Raw genomic sequence first — 27,368 nt, 5'->3', positions numbered from 1 at the left:
TATGTTTGAAACCTTGGAATTACCCTTGACTCTCCTCTCTATCCCCTCCCACAGAGCCATTTAATTATGCAAAACAATAACAACAGGTATGTAGGGGAGGCACAGGGTCTAGGGAGAAAAAGGAATTCATTTTTTCAGGGTATAGAGCAGAAAGGTATACTTTAGCTTTCACTAAAACCTTTTGTCACCTAATCCTGTTGTTTGTAAAGTTTGTTTCTAATACAATTGCTGTATGGCCAAATGAGTACATAGAATTACATCCATGATCACATTTCAGCCTCAGAAATGGAATGTAAGCTGTCTAGAGAGGTAGTAAGATCCTTGTCCTTGTTGGAATTCAAGCAAGGGCTGGAGAACATGATGGGCTGTTAAGTTGGAGATTCCTTTCACATATGGGTTGGTCTACATCAAGGATGGGGAATCTCGTCCTTGAGGTCACATGGTCTAGGTCCTTCAGTGTAGCCTTTTGACTAGTCCAAGTTTTACAGAACAAATCCTTTTATTAAGGGGATTTGTTCAGTGAAGTTTAGATTCAAAGAGTTACACTTGAAGACCTAGCAGGCCACATGTGGCCCTGAGGCCACGGGTCCCCCACCCCTGGTCTCGATGGTAACTGACATCCCTCCCAACTAAAACTGTGATTCAGAACCAGTGGCCATGCTGCCTCCCTGCTGGAGAGTGTAAAGAACAAAGGGCCAAAGCCAGAAGTGAGGGATGGCCACCATTAGGTTGAGGAGGGGAGAATGGGAGCATCTGATATAAAGAAGAGGAAGTTGGGGGTTACAAGGAAAAACCAGGAGAGTGCAATGCCGCAAAAGCCCAAAGAAGGAATTTGCAGAAGGTGTGCACCCCAGAGTCTTGAAAGCTTTAGGAAAGGCAAAGAAGATGAGAACTTAGAAGACTCCATTGGAGGCAGGATGGACCTGTAGTTGTGAGGACTTGGGTTCATCCCAAGTGACCTTGGACAGCTCACTCCATTTCTTTATGCCTCAGTTTTCTCATATGTAAAGTGGGGATCATAATGTACATATATACTACCACATGAGGAAAGTACATGATGATCATTAAAGTAATAAGTATACATGTGTATACATGTACATGTACATACATATACATATGCAAATTATTCTTATTGATTACTTTGGAAAGAGAAGTTAATCTGGTAGGAAGAAAAGTCAGACATCAAGGAGTTAGGAATCCAACAAATAGATAAGAACAAGGCAGATCATCTGTTTAAGGAGTTTGGCAATGAAAGGAATTCTCAAATTGCTTTTTTTTTTTTTAAAATAGGGAAGGGGGCAGCTAGGTGGTGCCATGGATAGAATGCTGGCCCTGGAGTCAGGAGGACGTGAGTTAAAATTTGGCCTCAGACACTTACTAGCTGTGTGACCCTGGACAAATCACTTAGCCCTGTTTGCCTCAGTTTCCTCATCTGTCAAATGAGCTGGAGAAGGAAATGGCCAACCAGCCCAGCATCTCTACCAAGAAAACCCCAAACGGGGTCACAGAGAGTTGGACACAACTGAAACAATTCAACAACAATAAAAAGGTAGGGGACCTAAGCATATTTGAAAGAGGAAAGAAAGGGGACCTTAATAAGGGAAAGATCTGACATTTAGAGAGGCAATTGTGAGAGTGAGGTCCTAGAGGTTTGTAACATTTTGTCCTAGAAGGAAATGAACAAGTATATTTATTAAGTGCCTACTGTGTGCCAGGCACTGTATTGTCTCATTTGATTCTTACAAGACTCTAGGAGATAGATGCTATTACTGTCCTCATGTTAAAGCTGAGGAAACTGAGGCAGGCAGAGGTTAATGATTTGCTCAAGATCACAGAGCTAGTAGGTGTGTGAGGTCAGATTTGAATCCAGGTCTTCCTTAGACCAGAACTCCTTTAGGCGTCGCTTCATGGGTTTCTTTGGCGATTTGATGAAATTTATGGATCCCTTCTCAGAATAATGTGTTTAAATCATTGAAAGGAATGCTAAATTTCAGTTGAAGGTTAACAAAAACAAAAATGTAAATTTTTCCCATCCAAGTTAACAGAGCCCCTGAAATCTATCCTTGGATCCCTTGGAGGTCAGGGAGAAAAACAACCAAAATCTCAGTGTTGGGAGAAGTCTCCAAGGAAAGTATGACAATGGATGATGGAACTGTCTTTATGATTCTTCATTTTCTTTAGCCTTGAAGACAGAAGGGAGAAATCAGACACAGGCGATCCTTGAGTGGTGACTGAGGTAGTCCCAGGCTGCTGAACACGGTACTGACTAGGTGATGGTGGAGAAGGGAGTGTGGCTGAGAAGGAGCAAATATACTGGATAAAGCCATCGGTTAAATAGCACGCTTTATGCAGTGTGCTAGGTGCTCAGGATGCAGAGACCAAGACTGCACCCATCTCTATTTTCTGGGAGTCTCCTACTCAGAAAGGGGAATCTCCAGTGACTGAAGATCCTAGCGAGGCCTGAGGAAAGGTTCAGTGAGTGAGCTGGGGGAGAGAGATGCAGGCAAGGATGCTGCGTTCAGTGAGGAGAAATGACAGATTCCACTGAGGAAAGCAGCAATGCCTTATTTGGGGGGCAGGGAGAGAACAGTATCCTGGAAAGGGAGCTCTGTTCCCACTGGAGAAGTCAATTCTGCGATCTCTGTGGCTTTAGATAAGTGATCCCTCCTCTTGTGGAGGAAATTCCTCATCTTCCTCCTCTGTAAAGTGAGGGGGCTGGGAGCAGGCTCTTTAAGGATCCGTCTGGTTCTTGGCCTGTAATCTGAAGTTGCTGGCTTCTCAAAACCCCAAATTCCAGAGAGGCCTCAGTACTTGTAGTACTCACACTGATGTCAAGGTGGCAGCAAAGCCTTATAGCTGATTCCTCAGAGATGGCGGTGGATAATCCGCCCTACCCCACTCTCCCTCCCGCCCCCCTCCACCCCAATGTGCCGGCTAGCCCGAAGTCCAAAAGCAGATACCTCCCCAACTCCGGAATCTTAGTTCTGAGATCATTGGGCTCTGTCCTCTGAGACTTCAGAACAAAACTCTCCAAGTGAGTTTCAGATACACAGACCTGACGGTATTAGATGAGACTTTTTAGAACATAAAATCTTACTGGTTTTAACAGAATGGGGGGAAGGATGGGGCAGGGGCAGGAAGCTTTGCTTGTTTCCCAGCTTCCTTTTGGGGTGGGGTGGGGAGAATAATCTCTTTGGACACTTCTTGTCGAAGAGAAAAAGTTGTTAATGACCTAACAATGATTGATCTGAAAGGATGGGCTGTGGTCTGGTCTGTTTCTGGGACTTCAATCTTTTGGGAGAGGGGGCTGAGAGGAAAAACTTTTTTTTTGTTATAGTTCTTGAAACTGAAAAAGCAAACAGGAAAAATATGTCTTTGTCTCTGAAAATCATCCACTCCCAAAACCCAAAGTTGGGGCTTTGATTCCTTAACTCTGATCCTAAGATCAGTGGTCTCAGGGCCTATGACCCTCTCAGTAACTCAAAGCACTGCTTCCATTCAGTCCGTGGTGGGCCAGTCTAGACAGAGCACTGTCCACTGGAGTCACAGGATTCTAGATTTAGAGCTGAAAGGGACCTCAGAAGTCACTGAATCTAAGTCCAACTCTCTCATTTTACAGATGAGGGAAACTGAGGCAGAGAAAAGTTACCTCTAAGTGCTAAAGGCAGGATTTGACTTGAGCTCTTCCTGCCTCTCACCCAATTTCCCCAGAGTCAGAGAATCTTGGTTCGAATCCTGACTCTCCCACTTACTACGTGTTTGATCTGGAATGAGTCCCTTCCTCACTCTGGGCCTCAATTTCCTTCTCTGTAAAATGAGGGGACTAGATGAGGTGTGAGATCCCTTACAGCTCTAAATCTGTCATCCTAAGGAGGAGAGCTATCACGATGAGACCCAGAGCCCCCGAGAAACTGAGCAGTTCTGGTGTGTCCTCTCTGCCCGTCAGCTTCGGGGCTCCTGCTCCCTAGAGCCAACCCCAGCGCATCCATGCAGCCACCCACCGCTAGGAGGAAATCCCAGATGCAGCCGTGGTGAAACATAAAGTTTATTCGGCTAAAAGTGACGCAAAAATTCTTAAAGAGCTCTTTGGCAGCCGATTATCTGGAAATCAGACCATGTGAGGGGTACTGGAGTACAAAAACCTCCCCCACCGCATGGGCTGCTCGCACGCTCCAAGTCAGGCACCAGAGTGACTCTAGGGGCAGGGGGATTCAGTCTTGGATGAACCTCGGGGGAGAAGGCTCTCAGGATCATCTGGCACACAGGTACCGGCTCCTTTCTCTTTTCAGCCCACACCTCTCTCAAGTCTCGTTCTCCGGCGGAGTGCTCGGGAGCTGTCCTGTCCTCTCTCTCCAAGCGTCTTCTCTCTGGATCGGATCGGAGAGAAGCATTAAGTTGGACCGAAAGATCCCGGTGCTCTTTTCCTTGTCGCTTTTCTGGGCAACCTTAAGTTTCCAGAGTGCTCCAGCGAAGGGAAAAAGGAGAGGAGAGGAGCGGGGCGGAGCAGGTTCGGGGGACTTGGCCGGGGATGCTCTGGGCTGCAGGTGTCTCTGTAATGGGTGAGGGTCTGGCTGGGGGATAGAGAAGCGCTCCGTGTGGTCGGGGGCACTGGGAGAGAAATTGATTCAGTCTCATTTGGTTCTGGCTTTGCATCTTAAGGGAAATTTCGTTTTCTTGTGGTTCCATGCCTGTTGCCTCACCCAGGCACATCTGCAGGGACCGGTTCCCGTTTGACACAAATGCCCGAATACTGAGAGGTGAATGAATGAACACACGCTTACTGGGGCTGGGTCCCACTCCCTGAGCCCGCATGCCCTGATCGGCAGGGAGGAGCCATGGGAAGTTCGGAGTTTCGGTCAGACTCAAATCTTTGTTCGACTTAGCTGAAACTGATGAACTTAATATGGATTTTTTTTTTTTTTTGGCTGTGAAGCCAGTGAATCAGTGTGGTGTGGGTAGAGAGCGCTGGCCCTAGAGTTAGGAAAAACTGCGTTCAGGTCCTGCCCAGAGGCAGGACTTACTGGACGCCCTCCGTCCTAGACAAGCTGCTTCACTTGTCTGGGCCTCAGTTTCCTTATCTGTAAAATAAGGTTAATAATGCTGGTGATAGTAACTGACAGGACTGTTGTGAAGCTCAGATGAGGCATATAAAGTTCTTTGCCAACTTTAAAATAGTATGTATGTTATTACTATTATGTCAGTTTTTTTAGGAGTTTACAACACTCACTGAAGCCAGAGACCTCCAAACAGCTGGTTCCCTTCCCCACCGAACCTACTGCACATTAAATGAACATTTGCTGCTCTGGAAAGAATCTTAGAAACTGTGGGGTCCAGTCCCTTTATTTTTAAAGAGGAGGAACCAGGAAAGCTGAATGATTTGCTCAAAGATGTAGAGCTGGCAATTTTCAGAGGCAGGATTCGAACCCTGATCTTCCCGGCCAAAATCCAATACTCTATCTACTACCGTGGGGCTGTCTATTTTTCCTGGGTAAATGTGCATGTGAGCTGTTTTGACTAGATGAATCAGGTCAGTGGATTATTTATGAGTTTGCTTTGCTCCCTTTACGGTGAGAGAAGGGCAACTGGTTCAAATATTTCTTTTTGCTTTCCATCCCATCAGGAAATGGTCTAAGAAATCTAACACTGGGGTTAGTGAGGAATGTAAAAGGATGGAGGAGCTGAGCAGGGGAGAGACCCTTGTCTAGCCTAGTCATCTTGGAGGGATGAGGTTATAGAAATGTGCAGCTTGAGCCCTATGTCCCATTATCAGCTTTTGGACAGAGCCCTTCAGGTTGGAAGGTTTGTGACTGTCCTTTCAGAGTTTCCACTGTGGGGAGTGGCCTGCCTGCCCAGGACTATGGGCACAGGAAGCCCATAGCTCGTGACATGCAAGATATTTTGGTTTTTATTTTTTCCTCAGGGAACCACAGTGAGTGATGATTTTGACATGGCTCCGTCAATGAATAAAAGTTCCTTCCTCCTACTAACTGGGTATAGGCAGTCCAATTAGGAAACCTCAGGGATGTTGCCTGCCAACAGAGAAATCCAAATATATTTTTCATCACTAGTTACTTCTGCAGGGCTCTGAATGTGCTGTGGGAAGCAGGGAAGGAATGACACGGTAGGCAGTTGTTGTTGGGTATCAGTAAGATCGAGGAGGAATATTCAATCTGGCTGGCCCCCTGAGCAAGGGAGTACAGAGGGATTTCCCCAAAATCTTCAGGAAAGAGCTATTCATGGTTAGGTGACCAATGTATTTCTTTCAGCTAATATACTGGGAACATACTCTTATTGGAGAGTGTCTCAGTGCCAGGCACTGTGGGAGGATAAATCAAAAAACAGAACAATTCTTGCCTTTGGGGAGTTTACCTTCTCTTGTTGAGGTACACCATGGACACAGATAAATATATGCAAAATACATGCAAAATGACTTCAAGAGGGAGAGTAGTGCGTGGATGGATCAGGGAAGATTTCCTGAAGGAGGAACCTTAAAGGAAGCTGGGGGCTTTATGAAATGCCATGCTGTCTTAGGTTCAAATTCTGCCTCAGACACTTACTTACTGCCTGATCCTGAGGTGGGACAGGGGGCAACTTACTTCTCTGGGACCCAGTTGTCAAATTGAGATCTTGTATTCTCTAAGTGCCTTCTAACTCTAAGATAGTGAGGTGGGGTGAGAAGGAAGTGGACTCCAGGCATGGTATTAGGGCCTGCTTGTGCAAAGTGATGGTAGAAGATGAGGTGCTGTATACTTGGATGTTTCAATGTACTTCCTTCATGGGGGCAGGGTGGGGGATGGCACTGGAAACTCTTCCCTACAGAAACCTGGCCAAAATATCCTGAATGCACCAGCAAGCTAGTCCAGGAGGTACCTAGGAAATGTCATACACCAGAGATAATAATGTAAGGGGCTCCTTGGAAAGCAATTTGGTAGATTTAAGTCTTGATGTGTTGAGAAGACATACAATAGGGAGAGGTCACAAGTCTTTGCCTTTATCTAAAGATGTCTGAAGCCAGTGTGTTCTGAGTAAATGGTTTTCAGAGGGGGTATGAGCTCTTGTTCTTCACTGTCCATCCTCTCCCACCTTCTCTCTATTTGTACTTGGTAATCACAGAATCACAGCCCAAAGGATGAGCACAAAGGAATCTCCCATGCACCCTGGATACCCGCGGCAAGAATGACTGATGCTCTAAAGTGGTCTGTGACCATCTCTGTAGTCCCTTGTGTTGTCTCCCTCATGTGGAAGTCAATCCCTGTACTATTCCTGCAGAACATTCTTAAGCCAAAGTCACTGTACTCCACATCTGGAGCCAGGACTATCAGCTCTGCTATACAAAGTAAGATTTACAAAGTGTTTTCCTCCCATTAATCCTGCAACCTTGATGGTGCAGTATCTATTTTTTTCAGTAAGATCAAAGAGGTTAGGGATATACCTGTAACAGTTACTCAGCTAGTAAGTACATTAGGCAACATTTGAACCCAGGTCTCCCAACTCTATCCTAATACTTCTTCCATTGTACCTTGATGTCTCTAAAGTATCTGAGTGTGAATTACCTGTTTAGCCTGGGTAGACTGCTTCCTTCTCTGGGTCTCAATTTCCTATAGCTCTAAACTTGGGGGGGTTGGATTTGATGGGCTCTAAAATCCCTTCCCCCATCTAAATCCTATAAACCACTCTGATGGCTTTTTCCTCAATCCTTACAATGTTTATGTGGTAGAAATGGGCTGGGCACAATAAACACTTCAGGGTGTTTTCTTTTTTCCTTACAGATTCTGCCATTTCGCTTTCCTAGTAACTAGTCATGGTAAATTGGGAGAAAGAGTGTGTGTAGAATGGGATCAGGTACTGAGCACAACACCAGAGAACTGATGCTGCCTTAGGAACCTGTATTATGTGTGGGGAAAAAAGCAGTATAACCCTCTTCCCTTGTGGATGTATAGGTACTTGGCACACCTTGGTGAATAAATACAAAGAATTGACCAGTCCATACATTTCTTTCCTCTTTACAAAAATCACCCTTTCAAATCAAAATATCAATACTTTACTCATTTATAGATTTGACCCAACACCAGCCAAAGCATCTATGGGATCCTCAATAGAATTTGAAAGTCATAACAAAATTAATATGGAAAAAGAGAAGGGTAAAACTGCTAGGGGGGACTACAGAGAAAAAAATCCACTGATGTTATTGGGCATCAGTGGGTACACTACTGCACAGATTGGCCCTTGGGTCTCAAAATGTACTATGAAGAGGTTATTATACAAATAGTATTGGATCAAGATTTTTTTTAAACAAAAGAAAAACTATAAATCAATAGAAAGTCCAGAAACAGAACCCAATACATATGAGACTGGTGTTTGAGAAACCAAAGTAAGGAAGGGAACATGTACTTAATAAAAACTGTTGGAAAAATTGAATATGGTGAAAAATGGGTTAACTTCATATACCACAGTCATCTCTGATTGGATTAATCATCTAAATATTTTTTTAATCACAAAAAGTAGAAGAAAAAGGAATAGAATATTAATCTCAACTGCAACAGGGAGGAACAAATTTATTGGCAAATGGGGAAAATATTGGAGACAAAATTGAGGGAGATGATTATATGAAGATAAAAGGATTTTGCATGATAAAGTAATATTTCTAAAGTGAAAGGGAATGGATTCGGAAAAATATTCATGGTTAAGTAGATCTGATAAAAATCTGACATACAACATTTATAAGGAACTAATACTGACTTATAAGAGTAAAATTCATTTTTATAGGAATATCCCCACATTCATACATTTCTTCAAACAGAGAAATTATCAAAGAAAATGTTAAGGCAGGTTTTGAAGAACAAATATAAATGGTTAATAAGCACATGACAAGACATTTAAACTAATAATTGGGAAAATAAAAATCAAAACTTGAAGAAACCACCTTTACTACCATCCAGTCAACAAAAATAGCACAGAAAAATAATATTCAGTGTTAGAAACAAACCCTCTACTGCATTGTTGAAGGCATTATCAAGGCAGGGATACGGAACTTGCAGCCTCAAGGTCACATGTGGTCCTCTAGGTCCTTGGGTGCAGCCTTCTGGCTGAGTCCAAGTTTTACAGAACAAATCCTTTTATTAAGGGGATTTTTTTTTCTATGAAGTTTGAATTTAGTCAAAGGGCTGCACTTGAGGACCTAGAGGGCCACATGTGGCCTTGAGGCCGCAGGTTCCCCACCCCTGAATAAGCTTTTTGGTGAGCGATCTGGCTGCATACAATAAGGCAGCTGGTTATCCTCTTTGACTCAATCATTCCACTCCTGGGACTTTATCTTACAGATGTTATCCAAAGGGAAAAAAAAAGGAAGGACATCCATTTCTATGAAAACATCTTTATTTGTAAAAGAGAAAAACTGGAAGTGACCCATCTATCCAGAATAACTGAAAATTGTGATTTGTGAATATAATGGGACATTATAATGATAAATGTGAAGAATTCAAAAATATAGAGAAAGACTATGAGGCTAGATCAGAGAACAAGAATAACAAACACATTTTAAAATAGCAACAAGAGTAACAAAATTTTGTAAGTACCCAGATGGAAAAGGGACTGGAAGGATGTCCAAATAAATTACTTGCTATTATTTTGTCAAATAATATATATATTACACATATATATTATATATTATTATATATATATAATTTATGGTAAAATGTAAGTAATCTGGATTTTAAGAATTTGTTTAGAGATCTTTTCCATATTTTAATTCTTTGTGAATTTTGTGTGCTTGACAGTATTACTAAGTTTATAGGAATAAAAAAATGAAAAATAATCTTGCCTTATCTCCAGAGGGTACCCCCAAAGCAATTATGTGAAACGTCTTCATTTTTTATTTTTTCAATATTTTTATTTTAAATGTATTATTATTATTTATTTTTAAGCTGTTCACTTTCCACTAATTGCTTCTTGCCCCAGGCGAGTCTGCAGATTGCTCTTGCAAATCTTGTCCTAGGAAACAGTGGGGACTAGAGGAAGCAGGTACAACAGCCCATAAACTCAAAAGAGGTAATGACATGCATTGGAAGGAGCCTCGAGTCTGGAGTCAGAAGATATGGATTCATATCTTGGCTCTGCCTCTTGTACTCCCTTTGTGACCTTGGACAAGTATTTCATTTCTCTGAGCTTCTGTTTCCCCATTCAGAAAACAAAGGGGGTTGGACCACATGACCTCAAAGGGTCGCTTAGACTTGGCATCTATGATCATTTGATTTGCCAGTCTTTTTCTTAGGACTTGAGTCCAAACCTCAGTTTTTGCTTCACCATGCATGCAAATAGAGGACGATGTCATGTGGTGGGGAGGTTCAGTATGGAATGGGCACTATACAGTCACAGAATCAGGGGTCCTGGGTATATCAAACACACTATACCTATGTGATTTCAGGAAAGTCATCTCCCTTATTTGGGCCTCAGCTTCCTCCTTTGTAAAATGGGAATGGGGAGAGGTTGTACTAGTTGAGATGATAGGTGCAGGAAGACCTGAGTTCAAATCTAGCTTCAGACACTTACTAGCTATGTGACCCTGGGCAAGTCATATAATCGTTGTCTGCCTCAGTTTCTTCAAGTTAAGGATAACAATGGCATTTATATCCCAGCCCTGTTGTGAGGATTTGATGAAGTAATATTTGTAATGCACTTTTCAAACCCTAAAGTGCTATGTAAATCCTAGTTACTATTAAATTGTTGTTATTTAGAACTGGGAGTCAGAAGCCATTGAGTTTAACCTCCTTATTTTACAGATGAAGAAACTGAGACACCCAGAGGCTAAGACATTTGCCTAGGGTCATATACCTAGTAAAATGGCTGAGACAGGATTTGAACTTGGATCTTCTTGGCTCCAAGTCTCAAGTGCTACACCTAACTGCCTCCCATGTCTCTTTCAGTTCTGACATTCTGCAATCCTTGTAGATCCATAAGACTTGGGGCTGCGAGGGTGCTTAGCCATGCCAATCCCTCATTGTATAAATGAAGACCCATCAGAGTTTGTTATAAATGAAGCCCATCATAGAAGGGCTAGCAGCTGACTCGTGGGAGAAAGGACCTCTGAGGCCTGGACACAGGCTGCTCTGCATCATTATGTATGTACTGAATGTCAATAAGATCCTTTCAAACTGACTTAGCCCTTTGTCTGATGGGGCAAGATAAGATGCTGTGAAGAGCACCCAGTGGTGGCCATTCCCTGACTCTAGCAGAAGAGGGAATTGTGACAATACAGGGGGTGAACATCCCCGCAGCCTTGCAAGTGATCATAAGAGTGTCATTAACCAAAGGCTGAGAGACCAAACCAGATGGGTCTCAATGCTAAATAGTCATTAAGTGAGGACACTGTGAGCTAGGGAAGAGCTCCCAGAGCAGAAAAGCAGCCAGAAATGTTAAATATCATGGCGATGTGGGGCAGAAGCCATGCCAGACCTGGGAGCGAGGGTCTGAGGTCACCAGATCACTGACAGGTGGTCAGAGGACCAGGAAAGGATTCTCACAGTGCTGTCACACCCTCAAAAGCAGTCTGAGCCTAGTGATCTAGGGAGAGAGGGAAGAAAAAGGAAGAAGATTAAAGAGAAGAGGGGAGGAGAGAGGAGAAAAAAGAGAAGGGAGAAAGAGGGAAGAGAAAAAAGAAAGGAAAAGATAGAGGAAGAAAATGAGAGAGAGGAAAGAAAAGGGGAGGAAAGATAGGAAAGGATAAAAAAGGAAGAGGGAAAACAGAAAGAAAGGGAAGGAAAAGGGAGAGTAGAGAGAGAGATGGGGAGAAAGAGAACAGAGAAAGGGGGAGGAGAGAGAAAAAAGAAAGAAGGGAGAGAGAAAGGGAAAGATGAAAATTGAGGATAGAAAAAGAAAAGAGAGAAAGAGGAGAGAAGAGGGAGGGGGAAAGAAAGACAAGAAAAAAAGAGAAGATTGAGATACTCAAACCAAGAGTTTATATGGGGGGGGGGGGTGCAGTTTAGTGTTTGTGTTTTAAAATGTCAAGGTTTGCAAAAAAGCAAAGAATCTGAGAGTTGGGAAAGCCCACGGGAGTTACGGGAGTTGCCTAGTACAACTGTGTTGGAAAGTTTGGGGTTCCTGGTTTCTTTCCAAACAGAACAGTTTGTTTTTTTACTACTGACATGGATAAATGGTTTACATCATGTTTCTACAGCTAACAATCAAATTCTAAAAAAAAATTCAACAAAACAAAATAACCAAACAAACCCCAAATGCTCATCTCTGTCCTGGGCATCAATTTCTTTCTTTGTCTGATACTATCTTCCTGGAGACACATAATGGAAGGGTTCCTCTAGACTAGAACTGTGTGTGTCTGTGTGTGTGTGTGTGTGCGCGCGCGTGTGTGTGTGTTTCCTGGAGCCTCAGAGAGCAGCCCATGGATCTCCTCTCAGAGTTGTGTTTTTAAATGCATGAAATAAGAGTCAGAAAGGTGACTAATTATACTGAAATGAAGTTCTTACAATTATCAGTGAAAATCAGTTCAAGGACCCTATGTTTAGAACCCTACACACACAAACAGAAAGAGAGAGACAGAGAGACAGAGACAGAGAGAGAGACAGAGAGAGACAGAGAGAATGAAAACAGATTAGTTGTCTCTCCTTGTTTTGGACGGGAAGCTAGAAGGAAATCTCCTCCCCCTACTCTTCCTCATTTTCTTGCTTCCCTCTACCCTCTTCTTTCTTCATTCCATGGTGAGCCTAATTATGGTTGATAAAAGTAAGAGGGATACCTGGGATTCATCTCCCTCCAGGAGGAGAAAACCCATCAAGAATTGAAGTGGAAACAGATGTAAATCAGGACCAGCTGCTGAACCTTCAAAGCCCTCGAACACTCCCAAGAGTCCCCTTCAGAATTCCCACAGAGGTTTTTGTCTCGATCTCCTCCTCTAATTAGATTGGCATTTCCTCAAGCATCAGCATTCGGGACAAACAATTCCTTATTCAGTCCTATTATTTTCTCCATGTTGTCTAATTACTAGTATAGTAACAATCATTTTCTCCTCTTTTGCTGCAGATCCACAGTATTTCATCGATGTAATAGATTCACAAGAGGCTTTTGTGGGCTGGCCTGGGAACTCAACCACGTATAACATTGTTTCTTTGGGAAAGTGCATTCTGTGTTCTCAAAAGCCTACTTACAATTGGCCTTTTGAAACACAACACATTTCCAAGTTAGGAAGCACCTGTAGTTCACAGAATCACAGCATTTTGGAGTTAAAAAGAATCACAGGATCATAGATTTAGAGCTGGAAGTGACCTCAGAGGACAAGAGTCCAACCCCTTCATTTTACAGGTGAGGAAACTGAGGTGCAGAGAAAGGATGTGATTTGTTCAAAGTCACACGACAGTGTCAAAGGGGACATCTGAACCCACTGCTCTGACTCTAGAGACTCTTTCCACCAAATCATAATCATCTAGTCCCATAGGTATCATGAAAGGAATTCCCCAGTGCAAAACACTCAAGTCTTTTAGAATTTTCTTGAAGCCCTTGAAGGAAGGGATCCCATTGTATTCTGAGTCTTCCCATTCCACTTTTTGATGGCACTAATTATTAGAAAGTTTTCCTAATTACTTTTTTGAGCCTAAATCTGTCTCTCTACCCATCGCTTCTAGTTTGGGGACCAGTTCCTGTTTCACATGATGGTTTTTTAAATATTTGAAGATTTGTTTCCAGGCAAGTCTAAAATGCTATTTGGACAGCCATGGCAATCTTTTCCAGTTCATAGTGATTCCCGAAATAATAATCCAAACAGATCCCTGAGGTTCTGCTATGAGCCACTTGATATATGAACATGTATGTGTGTGTGTGTGTGTGTGTGTGTGTGTGTGTGTATGAGACAGAGAGAGAGAGAGAGAGAGACAGAGAGAGAGAGAGAGAGAGAGAGAGAGAGAGAGAGAGAGAGAGACAGAGAGAGAGAGAGAGAGATGGTGTTGGGGCAATAGATGCTAAGTTTACCTGTTGTCATCTACTGAGCAAACAATATCCTCCTTCACTCTTAAACCTGCCCCACTCACAACTTACAACTTTACAAGTTATGAACTGGTTTGCAGAAGGCATAGTGTTCAGAAACTGTAGGCATGGATTGACCAATTGATTATCCATACACAAATTGAGTTTTCAGTCAGTATTTCCCCAAGTGCCTATTGTATGCTTGAGTCCTTGGGAGTTAGAAAGGAGTGGAAGATACAAGTCCATCCCCCTTCTTAACCCCAAGAATGTACAAGGTGAATGATCTTTGCACTTGGGAAAAATAACAAAAATAATTATCAGAGAACTTACACCCAATATAAGTGAGATGGCAGGATCCATCACATACAGCGTGAACTGCAGTCCAGGCGATGATCTCTGAAACCTCTGGAGAATAGGAGAAGTGCCGCAGTACTGGAGAGAATCAGATGTCTGGATTTTCAAAAGGGAAGAAAAGGTGGATTCTCCAACCTATAGACTGATGAGCTTGGTTTCAGTTCCTAGCAAAATTCTAGGAAGTAGGTAGTGAGCATATAGAAAGGGAAGCAGATTAGAGGAATTCCTTGGACATAGATAGGGTCATTGAATTCAACCTCCTTATTTTACAGTTAAGAAAACAGCCTAGAGATGTTAAGTGACTTGGGAAAGGGGAAGGAAATAAGCATTTATATAGCACCTACTGTATACCAGACACTGTTAAGTGCTTTTTTTTTTTTTTTTTACAAATTACAAACAAAATTACAAATTTTTACAAAATATTATCTCATTTGATCCTCCAATAATGCTGTAAGGCAGGTACTATTATTCTCCCCACTTCACAGTTGAGGAAACTGAAGCAAGCAATTTAAGTGTCTTGTCCACAGTCACATAGGTAGTAAGTGGAAGAATCATTCAAACATTTGAATTTAGTTCCTCCCGCTAAAATTCCAGTGCTTTTAGTGTGATTGGATTCCAACCATGCATTTCACAAAGTTTTGTCCTTGTGGACAAAATAAAGAGACACATGCTAGATAATGGCCCAGTTGGGTGAATTCAGAGGCACCTATGGCATAATGGACACTGGATTTGGAGGCAGAATACGCAGGAGGCAGCACTGGCCCAGCAGAAGCTCTCCGGTCTCTAGACCAGACATAGACCAAACCCTAAGACTTCTGACACTGACCACCTTGGGTCAATCATTTAAACTCTCTGTTTGTCAGTTTGCTCATTTGTGAAATGAGTTGCTCAGATAAGGTGGCCTTTGAAGTTCCTTCTAGCTCAAGAACTATTGTCTCAGATTCACATCCTGCCTTAAACACTAGCTGTGTGCATTTGGACAAGTCAGGTAGTCTTATTTTATTTTGTTTTTCCTTGTTTCCTCAATGATAAAATTATGATTAGGCAGTCACAAACATGATCTTTGGCTTGTATAAACTTAGGCTGGTGTAATAGAAGAAGGGGTGAGGTGAGAATCCTTTGCCATCCTTTGCCTTGGTCAGAATACATTGAGAAAATTGTGTTCAACTCTGGTCCCACTTTTTAGGAAAGACATTGAGAAGCTAGAATATGTCTAGAGAGAGTGACTGAGAGGGTAAAAAGATTGAAAAGCATGTCAAAGGAGGCTTGATGATGGCTGTCCAACATTTGAAGGTTTATCACAGGTAAGAGGATTTGGGGGGGTGTGATGTCAAAGGAGAACAACTACAAGGAACAGTGAACTTGGCATCATAGTGCTTGAGTTCAAATCCTGTCTGTGATATCTTACTACCTCTGTCACCTTAGACAGGTTACTTACTCTTGGCGCTTCTCAGTTTCCTCATCCAAAAAAAGAGGAAGGGACATATCCCTCTCTATATCTATGCTTCTACTTAACTCCCTGGGCCTCAGTTTTCTCATCTGTAAAATTGGAGACTAGGTGAAATTAGATGAAGTAATCTCTGAAGTCTCTTTCAGTTCTTGATCTATAATCTCATGATCTTATAAGTGGCAGAATGAAGATTTCATTTCAGAGTTAGGGAAAACTCCCAACCAGTTGGAGCTATCCAAGTGGGAAGTCGGTTATCTTACGTGGGGAGGAGTAGGCAGTGAGTTCTCCATCTCTGGAAGTCCTCAAGCAGGGACCTCATGACCATATGTTGGGGTTGTTATAGGGCAGGAGTTCCCAACCTGGAGTCCATGGACCGTGTAGGTGACTGTGAATAGATTTCAGGAGGTTCATGGACATGGAGGGAGAAAAAAAAAATGCATCTTTAATTTCACTAGCTGACTCTAACACTAACTCCAACTGACATTTAACATTTCCTTCAATTATTTAAAAATATTATTCTGAGAAGGGGTCCATAGGCTTCACCAGATTGCCAAAGAGGTGTAGGACCCACAAAAAATGCTAGGAACCTCAGTTGTAGTGGGAATAGCTTTCCAGTCAGATCCCATGACCTCAAAGTTGCTCTTAACTCTAAGATTCTGTGATTCCATAGTTCAGGAAGACAAGCTACATACACCTTAAAAAGATAAGATAGATAGATAAGGTAGTGTGTGAGAAGCCTAAAATATGCCAAAGAGTCCTGGAGTCCTAAGCCTCCGAAGAAGACTTCATGGAGAAGGTAGACCTTGAATTTGGGTTAGAAGATAAGGCAATGAAGAGGCAGGTAGAAGGAAGGGGGTGGGCCAACGCAAGAGATGTGGTAAGAGACAGTTAACAGACCAGTCTGGCTGCATCCTAGGCTTTCCCTGTGGGAGAAGGGGAGATCACAGTCAAAGGATCACTTAGAAAGGTACAGTATTAGTAGGAAGAGTACTGAACTGAAAACATCCAAACACTGCGATCACTATAATTTACCCTAATCACCAGCCTGTTGTGGACACTTAAAGCATAAGGGGAAGTCTGGGCTTTTCATTTGAGCAGAAGGCTCCCAGACGTAGGATCACAGGTTGAAGTGGAAGGGATCTTAGAGATCACTGCTCCCTCATTTTCTAAGTGAAAAAACTGAAGCTCAAAGTCATAATGTAGCAATATTTTCTTATCTTATTATTGTTTTTTTGCATTTATACAACATTCATTGCCCCTTCATCCACACCTACCATTAAATCATCCTGTATGATAAAAAAACTTCAAAACCAAATAAAGTGACTGCTGCTGGCCTTGTATGCCACATTCCATACCCATAGTCCTCCACCTCTTTACTGAGACAGGGGAAGACAAGGAAAAAGTAGTAACCATTTGAGCCCGCGCCTTTGATTCCAAATCATCATATTGCATCTATGCCACAGCACAGAGGAGAGCCTATGGGTCTAATCCAAACTCATTACATTAAATTTAAAAACTTCCAAGATGAAAAATCTTTTGGGTTTCTGTTCTGCCTTTGGAATGTTTTTCTGGCATAAGTCAATTTCACAATAAATGACTAAATTCCCCGAATTTTATACCCAAGGTGCAGAAATGAGTCCAATCCCCAGGGGTGACTCAGTACCTTTTCTTGTCCAGATATTCCTTGCCTACAGCTTCTTTTCTCTCCTATATCAATCTGATCTCCACTAAAGTCTTCCCCCAAAGCCTCCTGGTAGTGTGGAAGTCATGCTGAGGTCCCAAAGGCCATGTCAGTGAACCACTAGTCCTGGGAGGAAACTCCAAAAAACTAAAGGTTTCAAGTATTGTCCAGTCTGTATGTCTGTCGTCCCACAACCAGCCTAGAAAAGTGAGAGAATCTCATCACTAGATACCTGGCCATCAGGGATATTTTCAGCCACAAGCACTCACAAAGAATGGGTATAAAAGGATTATGATCTAAATCCATGAATGGGGGTATTCAAACTAATTTTGAAAGAAATTAGGGATTCTAGAAAATGGAGGTGAGAAGGGATGGTATTCTAGACATATGCAAAGGCAGAGAGTAAATGGGATATCATGTGCAAGACATAACAATCTACTCATCCTGGTGAAGTCACAGATCCTGTAAGTATTGAATAGTCAACCTCTGTGAAGAGCCCAAGTCTCTCACAAAGAAGTAAGAAGGGGCAAGGAGCTGGCTGGCATTCTGGAGTTTCATTTCTGCCCTTGAACCCACACCACACCCAAAGCTTAGCAGTTTCTCAGTCTATCTGTCATCACTTCTTCTTACACCCATAAAGACCGCCATGCATTGTCCCAGGACAGTCCTACAGGGCATAGCCAAGCCCACATGGGCAGACTGCATACATGCAGAGTAATTTTGGGGGTGGGGAAGGTCTGGGTGTTGGGGTGTGCATCCATGGGAAGGTGGCATTTGAGTAGAACTTGAAGGAAGTGAGAAATTCTAGGAAACAGAAGGGAGGTATGAATGCGTTTCTGATGAGAGAGGGAATGTCCTTTAAGAATAGCCCAGTTTGGCTGAAACATGGCCTGCCTAAAGGAGGTTAATAAGCAACAAACCAGGAAAGGCAGGCTGGGTTGGGGCGAGAGTGTGAAGGGATTTAGAAGCCAAACAGCAAAGTTTGTATTTTCTCCTGGAGGTAGAAGGGAGACATTGGAGTTTTTTGAATCAGGGAGTGATATAGTCAGACCTGCACTTAGGAAAATTACTTTGGCTGTTGTGTGGAGGATGGATTAGAGGAAGGAGAAGTAAGAAAACAGAAAGTGATTCTAATAGTCCAGACTAAGAGGTGAGGAATGTCTGAACTAGGATGGTGGCTATGGGTGTGGAGAAAAGGGACAGCCTCAAGAGATGTTGTGGAATTATTGAGATTTGTCAACTGATGGAAGGGAAGGTGAGAAGATGAGGATGATGTTAAGATTGTGAACCTGGAGAACATTGTACACATCACACATTGTGCGATGACCATCTTTATAGACTTAGCTCTTCTCAGCAATGATCAATGATCTAAGACAATTCCAAAAGACTGAAGATGGAAAATGCTATCCACATCCAGAGAAAGAACTATGGAGTTTGAATGCAGAATGAAGCACATTATTTTCACTTTTTTTGTTTTTTCTTTCTCATGGTTTTTCCCTTTTGCTCTGATTCTTCTTTCACAACATGACTAATGTAGAAATATGTTTAACATGATCATACATGTATAACCTAAATCAGATTGTTTGCTATCTTGGGGAGGAGGAAGAGATAGGAGGAAGAAATATTTGGAAGTCAAAGTCTTACAAAAATGAATGTTGAAAACAATCTTTACATGTAATTGGGGGAAAGATACTATTAAGAAAAAAGAAGATTGTGAAACTGGAAGATTGGAATGGAAGCACCGTGATGCCCTGGACAGAAATTGGCAATGTTGGAAAGGAGGGGAAGGTCTGGGTGGAAAGGTAATGAGCATAGCTATGATCCTGCTGAGTCTGAGTTGCCAATTAGATTCCTGTTGAGGAGGTGGCAAAACCAATATATTTTTTTCTAAATGACGGGACAGGATGCCCTTAACCTCTGTGGGTTATGGCCCAGAAATACCACAGGCTATAAGGTCTTCCTTCAGCAGATCTATATAAAATCTTCTCATTCTGCCAAATAGGTTGAGGCCCTGTCTAGTAAAAAATGATTCTCAGGGAGTGAGGGCCTAGAGTCACAGTTCTCTTTGCTGCATTTCTGGAACAGCCATGAAATGAAGGATTATGTGAAGCCTGAGGGGGAAATTAGAGCTAGAAATAGGGGATGTCCAGGCATGCTTTGGCAAGAAGGCAGAAATGATCTCAGTTTATAATATGCAGCAGCAGTTCTTTTGGGTTTTTCCTCCCTAGAGTTGGTGCTTGTTTTTGTCTGGAATACAAAGCAGTTCTATGCAATTCTATGACCTGAGCTCAGGCATGTCTACTTGGCTGCCTCAATGCTGGTGCCATTGTCCAGTCTGGAGGGAAAATGGTTCCAACACAGCCGGAGCTGAGGTCTAAGCCTGACTCTGCCACTGTCTGTGCAGCTTTGGGCAAATTAGCTTCATCCCTCTGGACCTTAGTCTCCTCTCCATACATTGGAGGTGAGATGCTTCATCTCACCAGATTATTTTGATATTAGCAAAAGGGAAGGCTGATATATCTGAAGAAGGGCTCTGTAACATTGTGGGAGGTGGGTACATGTGAATATTTTGACTTGGGATCATAATTGTAGAGCACTGCACTAGTCAAGTGCCACTAGCACTAGTCAGACTGATACCAACAGGGGTCAAGGACACAAAAAGGGGGTTAAGAACCCTTGAAGAAGATTCTGCACCTGCATCATATCTTAGCTCTGAGACAACACTGACATGTGAGGTTAAAGTATAGGACCCAAACAAAAGATTCCCAAGTCTATTTAGAATGTGCGGACTGGAATAAGGCAGAGAAATATAATCATGGGCATTTTCTAAGGGCAGGACCTGCTAATGACTAATGACACTTCTGTGTTGATCCAGTGATTGCTCACCTGTGGAAAGGGTGGGAATTCAGATTCATAATGGCAAAGAAATGAAATCAACTTTCTTCTTTGCAGGAGATTTGCACAGTGGATATGCCAAATGAAGGTTTATTCTATTGAAATGGATTGGTCTCTTGGCAAAGCTATACTAATTAGCCCTGGCTGCTTCTGAGTAGCCTTGTAAAGAGCTTCCCACTGTTGGCATTTCATATTGTAGAGAAGAGTGTGAACAGAAAGTACCGGGAACTAATGTAAGAGATGCTGCCCCTAAACAAGGGTGTGATTTGACTTACCCCCAGTGGTAGTGACCTTAGAGCTAGAAGAAGAGATCAGAAATCAGCCAGCCCTTCCCCTATCTGTTTATAGATGAGAAAACTGAGGACCAGAAGAAGTAATTTTTCAAAGGTTGCATACCTGGTTAGCATGAGGAAGTCCAAGGCTTCCATGCACTCTGACCTGTGTGTTCATTAACACATGGGTTGAATGAATACGCAACAATGACTGAGGGCACACGGACTGTGTCCATGGTACCAGGGAAAGCTGGCAACATGGAACCCATATCCACACCCTGGCCCTCATTCACATCAATCCAATATGATACATTCCAACTTAATCCAACAAAAACTTATTTTTTTAAAATTAAATTTGAGGTTTTTTTCAATTATCAAGCATTTATATTTTCTCTCCCTCCCCCACAATGGAAAAATAAAATAAAATAAAAATGAAATCCTAGTAAAATATGCACTTTTCATGAAAAACTAATTTCCAAACTGAGCATGCTCAAAAATGTTTGTGTAATTTTGCATATTTAATCCATTGCCTCTCTTTCAGAAGGTGGGTACCATTCTTCATCATTGGGCCTCTGGAATAATGTTGATCAATGAGTTGATCACAATTCTTAAGATCTTTAAAAGTATTCATCTTTACAATGCTGTCACAGTATAAATTGTTCTAGTTCTGTTCATTTGTTCTGCATCAGTGGACATACAATTCTTCCCAGGATTCTCTGAAACTATCTCTTCATTTCTTTAGCATAGCATTCTAGAAGACAGTTGTATTATAGACCATAGACCACAGCCAAAGTCATAGACCATAGTTTGTTCAACTATTCCCCAAGTGCTGGGCACTCTCTTAGTTTCCAGTTCTTTACTACTATGAAAAGAACTTCTATGAATATTTGTGTCTGTATGGGTCCTTTTCCTTTTTCTTTGATCTCTTTGGGGCATAGGTATAGTAGTTATACTGCTGGGTCAACGATTATGTACAGTTTAGTAACTTTGAGGGAATTCAGCATGATTGAGCCAATTTACATGTACACCAACAGTGAATCAATATAACTCCAAGAAGCATTTATTAATTTCTTACTGTGTGCAAAGGACTGTCGTAGGAGCTAGGGATATAATGACAAAACAAAAAAGAAAATTCTTACCCTTAAGAAGTTTGTGTTCTAACGGGAGGATGAAAAATGTAAAAAGATAAGTAGATCTTTTTTTTTAGTGTAGGAGCTTCCAACGAGGAAAACTCTCTCTCTCTATCAATGCAGGTTGACACCTTCCCTAAAACTTAAGAGTCTTAAATGGAGCTTGAGAGGGTAAGTGACTTGTCCAGAACAGTTAGTCCAGGCTAGAGGCAAGACTTAACCTGAGGCCTCCCTGAGGTAGGGTCTCTATCCACTTTCCTATGGTCTCTCTCAAAAAGATAAGTATGTCTATGGTCATTTGAGGAAGAGAGAGAGACTCTAAACACGTGATTTCACCAGCCATTTGAGGCTGGCTGGTACCTTATACAACCCAGGCATTGAAAATATGTAATTCAATAAAAAAGATCCTAGAGAAGAACATTCCTAGAAGCTAGTGAGTTTAGCTCCTCTCACTTCCAGGTCCCCAGTTTTTTCCGTCTATTGGTCTTATTGGAAGTTGGGAGATTCTCTAAAGAGAAGGGCTGTTAGAGATGCGTTCCAGAATAGAAAATGCTCCCCGGGACCCCATGAAGGGGTTCCACAAGGCATGGGTCATTTTGTGCTTGGGCTCATCTGACCACAGCTATGTAAGAGAGGTCTGTGGAGAGGCTCATCCTCCACTGGAAACATCTCTCACCACATCATGAGCCTCCTAGGAGATTTGTAGCTCTCATTCATATAGTGCTGTTTTCAAAGAAAGGACTTCCCTCAAAACATTTCGGTGACAAAAGTCCCACAAGCTTTATTTCCCCCATTTTACAAATGAGAATACTAAGGTCCAGAAGGTAAACTAAGATACCCTCACAACTGAGAAGTACAAGAAGTAGGGAGTCGAAGAGAAGTCAGAAGACTTTTGTCTGTCTGCCAGTACATCTCAGGGGATGTAACCTGAGGTAATCTAGGAGTCAGGCAGAGCTGGGCACCACTGTGTCCAGATTCCAAGCGCCAGAAGGGAGAGTCCTCCCATTTGTATAGGAGCTTAAAGTCAAGGCTCTTCCTTCCATACTTGGGTTTCTTCTACCTGTATGCTTTTACACATTCTCCTACAGGTGAATGATAATGACACATATGTCAAGGATTCTCAAGGAGAATGATCCACTAAGTCTTATAGACAGAGGCAATCTGAGGGCGGTGGGAAGAAAGGAAGAGAATAGGATGCAAAATTGATCTAAACAAGGTTGTTATGAAGATCAATGAGTCAGCATGAAACCCTTAGTAGTCATAAAGCACCATACAAAGTCTAACTCGAAAGTGTAATAAAGAGGGGACAAAGTTCTAGGGAGTTTCGGGGTTCTGAAGGGAAAATCTTTTCTACTATGTCTTCTGAGGTCTCCTTCTCCAGGTCCCTTGCCTTGGATGATCCTGGGATGGGCGGAGAGGGGAAGAGCTAGGAGAAGGGAGAGATCACTCAGGACTACGAGCGCACTTGGGAAGACCTCCCTGAAGAAGGCAGGCATCTTGAAGAAAATGACTTTGTTTTTTAAACAAACTTTTTATTCTCAGTGCCTTATGTGTAGCAAGCATTTAGTAAATGTTTGTATGATGGAATCAAATTGTAGCTACTTCTGCCTATTATTAAAGAGTCAGTGGGAGTTTAGAGATGTAGGGACTTTGTAGCTGCTCAGAACAAAACCAGAAAGCAATCAATGGCTCTCTCTGATGCCATCTGACCCAGTTCAAGATGAGGTTATCAAATGGTGGAGAAGCAGGGGATGGGGGATAGGAAACACGGGCCACTAGAGTTGGTTGTCAATAGACTTTTAAAGGTCCAGAAGAACACCAGTCCATATACACATTTTCCATCTATCTTCTCTTAGGATCAATGTATGAAATCTAAAAAGATGATTATCCATCCTAGGTATATAGGTTCATCCATTCAATAGATATTCATGGAATGCCCGCTACTATGTGCAAGATACCATCAGTGATATCAAGAAGAATAAGGTATAGTTTCTGCCCTAATAGAAGTAATAGTCTAATAGGAGAGAGAAGACAAGTAAACAAGTAATTAGTAGACTGGAGCCAGATTGGGCCAGGTTAAGGATTTTACATGTCATCCTATGGGTAACAGGGAGCAAACAAAGATTCTCAAGCACAGGAATGATATAGAATAGGATTCATGAGACCAAGTTCAAGTCCCATCTTCATCCTTTGTTATCTGGATAGCCATAAGTAAGGCTCTTAATGTTTCAAATACTCAATTTCACCATCTATGAAATAGGCATCTTAATATTTGCAGGGGATTTGTGTGAGAATCAAATGAGGCCATGTGAAATACTCCGTAGACATAAAGTATGGTACAAAGGCCAATGTGAAAGTATAATAAAGGTTCAAAGTTATGAGGAGCTTCAAGGTTCTGAAGGGAAGCCCTTTCCCAGGGTGTCTCCTGGTCCACCTCCCTGGTTTTATTGACTATTTATTTATGCTATATTCATCTCCTGTTACAGTCCTTCTGATTGTGTTGGCAGGGGGATGATGGGTTGGGCCAGTTTATTGCAGATGAGCCTTGAGCTGTCATTTGAGGGAGAAGGGGAGAAAACGCTAAGTGAATGAAAGGAATTTTCAAAGGAAACTTTACATGGAGGTTTAGGGTTAGGGGGAGTGAGGACTAGGGGGAGGGAGCAGCAAGAAGACCTGCATGGCCATCTCAGCTTGCGTGGACTTAAATCAGGTTACAAAAATAGAATCAAAGACCCACAGACTATTAGAGGTTGTGTTGGCGCCACTTGACTATCTGACTGTGGCATTTGATATCTCAGCTGAAATATTAGTCATTTAATGTAGAGATATATCCTTGGCATAGGTCATGGACAAGTAAGGGGACCTGGTAGCTCCAACAACACTAAATGAGAAAATGACACTAGATTTGGGCTCAATTATAAAACAAAATGAACAAAATGCCAGTTAATTGTGACTCTTACTATATTCTTAACTTGTACTGCAAGTAGGCAGTAAAAACGTCCTTAGCAATTAAAATTATGAAATGTCCTTCCCTAACCCTAATCCTAACCCTTGCCTGCCTCTCCTCTGTTTATAAAGAAATGAAATCAACATCACCTTGTCTTAGGTGGAGGTCTGAGAGCTGGAGCAGTAAAAGTGATTTATCCACAGGCTAAGAAACACATGTGCCTTAGATGTAGAAGATCATTAAATGAGCTCACAAATGAAAAAGGGGACCAGGAGCAAAAGAACAACATAACTGAATTCTGTGGAAATTATGACCAACCTTAGCCCCAAAGAAGAGATAGGAGAAGGCACCACCTCCCTTCTTGGCAGAGGGGAGTGAAGGGTATGGGTGTGGAACTCTGCACATGCTGTCAGATTTTTTCAATCTATTGGTCAGTTTTACTGAATTGTTTTCCCCTTTTTAAAAAAAAAAAAGTTAGGTTAAGGCCCAAGTTTTGCTTTAGAAGCAGTGGGACTGTGAATATGTCACATATAAACCTTTCTGGCTTTAGTTTCCTTATCTGTGAAATGGAGTTGGTGAAAATAGTTTGTTAAATTTCTGAGGCTATTGGGTTTTTTGTTTTTGTTTTTTTGCCGTTTTCTTGCTGCTATAATAATCTGATGAAACCTATTGACTTCTCAGAATGTTTTTTTAAATAATTGAAGGAAATGCTAAGTTTCAGTTAGAAGTTAGGGAAAATAAAGATGTGATTTGTTTTTCCATACAAGTTCACAGTTCCCTGAAAACCTCTCCATGGACCCCTTCTGAAGAATTTCTGCTCTACAATTTGGAAGTATGCTCAAAGGACCATAAAAAAATGCATACTCTTTGACCTAGCAATACCACTAGTAGATCTGTATCCCAAAAGAGATAAAAAACCAAAAAGGAAAAGGACCTAAATGTACAGAAATATTTATAGCAGCTCTTTTCTGGTGACAAAGAATTGGAAATCAAAGGGATGTCCATCAGCTGGGGAACGGCTGAACAAACTATAGCACGTGATTATGACGGAACGCTATTGTACTATAAGAAATGATGAGCAGGATGCTCTCAGAAAAAACCTGGAAAGAATTGCATAGGCTGATGCAAAGTGAAATGTACTGTGTACAAAGTAACAGCAATGTTATAAGATGATCAGCTGTGAATGACTTAGCCATTCTCAGCATGGGAAGATCCAAAACAACTCTGAAGGATCTGTGATGAAAAATGCTATCCATCCCCGGAGAAAGAACTGACGGTGTCTGAATGCAGATTGAAGCACATTTTTTTTCACTTGCTTTATTTTTCTTGAGGTTTTTTTTTTTTGGTCTATGTTTTCTTTTGCAACATGACTAATACGGAAATGTTTTGCATGACTACAAATGTATAGCCTATATTGCTTGCCTTCTCAATAAGGAGAGTTGAGGAGGGAGGGAAACAATCTGGAACTCCAAGTTTTAAAAACGAATGTTAAAAACTGTTTTTACATATAACTGGGGGAAAATAAAATACTAAATAAATTCAGAAAAAATAAAGGCACTGAAAGGCAAAAAAAAAAAGAAAAAAGAAAATGAAAAAAAACCTTATGCCTAATTACAAAAAAAGAATCCCTGCTCTAAGCATTATGTAAATAGACTATTATTAATATTAGTTTCTGAATTGAAAGGGGCTTTCATGTGTGTTCCTTCGTTGCTGAAGAAGTCCAGAAAGGGGCTTTTAAAAATTGTGTTGTCTACTCCATTGTGTCCTCAGACTCTAACTCAGCTCAGATGTGCTGCCTGATTCCATCCACAGCTGGTGAACTCTCTGCGCAGAGCCAGACAGCTAGCTATGACTTTAAGGTCCCCAAGTCATCACATAAAGTGAACCCCCATCCACCTCCCTCCCTGTCCCACCTATCCAACAGACGCTCTGCTATCTACTGTCATAGCTAGTATTGTAGACAACCTTCCCCATTAGAACATGTTTTCCTTGAAAGGTATAATGTAATCCCAGCAAAGCCTATGTGCACCATCCCAGATAGACCTTAGAGAGTTTTAAAAACTCAGCCTCCAAAGGAATCAGATCAGCTGAAAGTCTTTGGCTGCCTGCTGATTTATAACAAGCCACAAGTCTAAAGTTCGAGAGGGCTCAGGTTTCTCTCTTTCTGTTCATGGTTGATGTGTCAATGCTCCCAGCAGCCTGGAATCAGCCCTGTCTTTGACTCCACCCTGCTTCATAGTAGAGATAGGAATGCAGGCAACAGGACTCACCCAGGCTTCCTGGGAAAAATGCATGGGCTTGTGAATTTCATCGATGCCTGGCCTTGGCAACCTCACAGGGAAAATGGAAACTGCCACTTAATAGGTGAAAATGGCTCCATGCCGTGCATCCCCAACTCTACGGCTCCAGAAGCCCTTCAGGGAGGTTGATGGACTTAAGAAGAGGAAGCAGACAGCAGCAGTGGGGGCCTTCCAGAATGCAAAGGGGATACCATAAACTAGAGTAAAGCAAAAGTCAGCCAAAATGGTGCCAAATGCTGCCAGGGGGTTGTCTGAAAGCTTTTGAAGAGCAAAACTCAGTCAAGGATAGAGATGTATATGTTAACTTCTCTAACCTTCAATTTTTTCATCTGTAAAATGGGGAAAATCTTAGATCAAGAAGGGATCTCAGA

The 27,368-nt window shown here is 42.0% G+C and overlaps 1 protein-coding gene across 1 annotated transcript in view; it reads left to right on the top strand.

The window, feature by feature from the left end:
* The first annotated feature begins 4,030 nt into the window (after positions 1-4,030).
* SLC6A4 (solute carrier family 6 member 4) overlaps positions 4,031-27,368 on the top strand; it is a 54,341-nt gene continuing 31,003 nt past the window's right edge. Inside the window, exon 1 of the mRNA XM_072639864.1 lies at positions 4,031-4,265. The gene's annotated coding sequence lies outside the window, so the exon portion shown is untranslated. The remainder of the gene's footprint in view (positions 4,266-27,368) is intronic.

This window comes from Notamacropus eugenii, chromosome 2 (assembly GCF_028372415.1).
Source record: "Notamacropus eugenii isolate mMacEug1 chromosome 2, mMacEug1.pri_v2, whole genome shotgun sequence".
Taxonomy (NCBI): domain Eukaryota; kingdom Metazoa; phylum Chordata; class Mammalia; order Diprotodontia; family Macropodidae; genus Notamacropus; species Notamacropus eugenii.
Note: the sequence above shows the minus strand (reverse complement) of the source record. Positions and strands in the feature narration are given on the sequence as shown.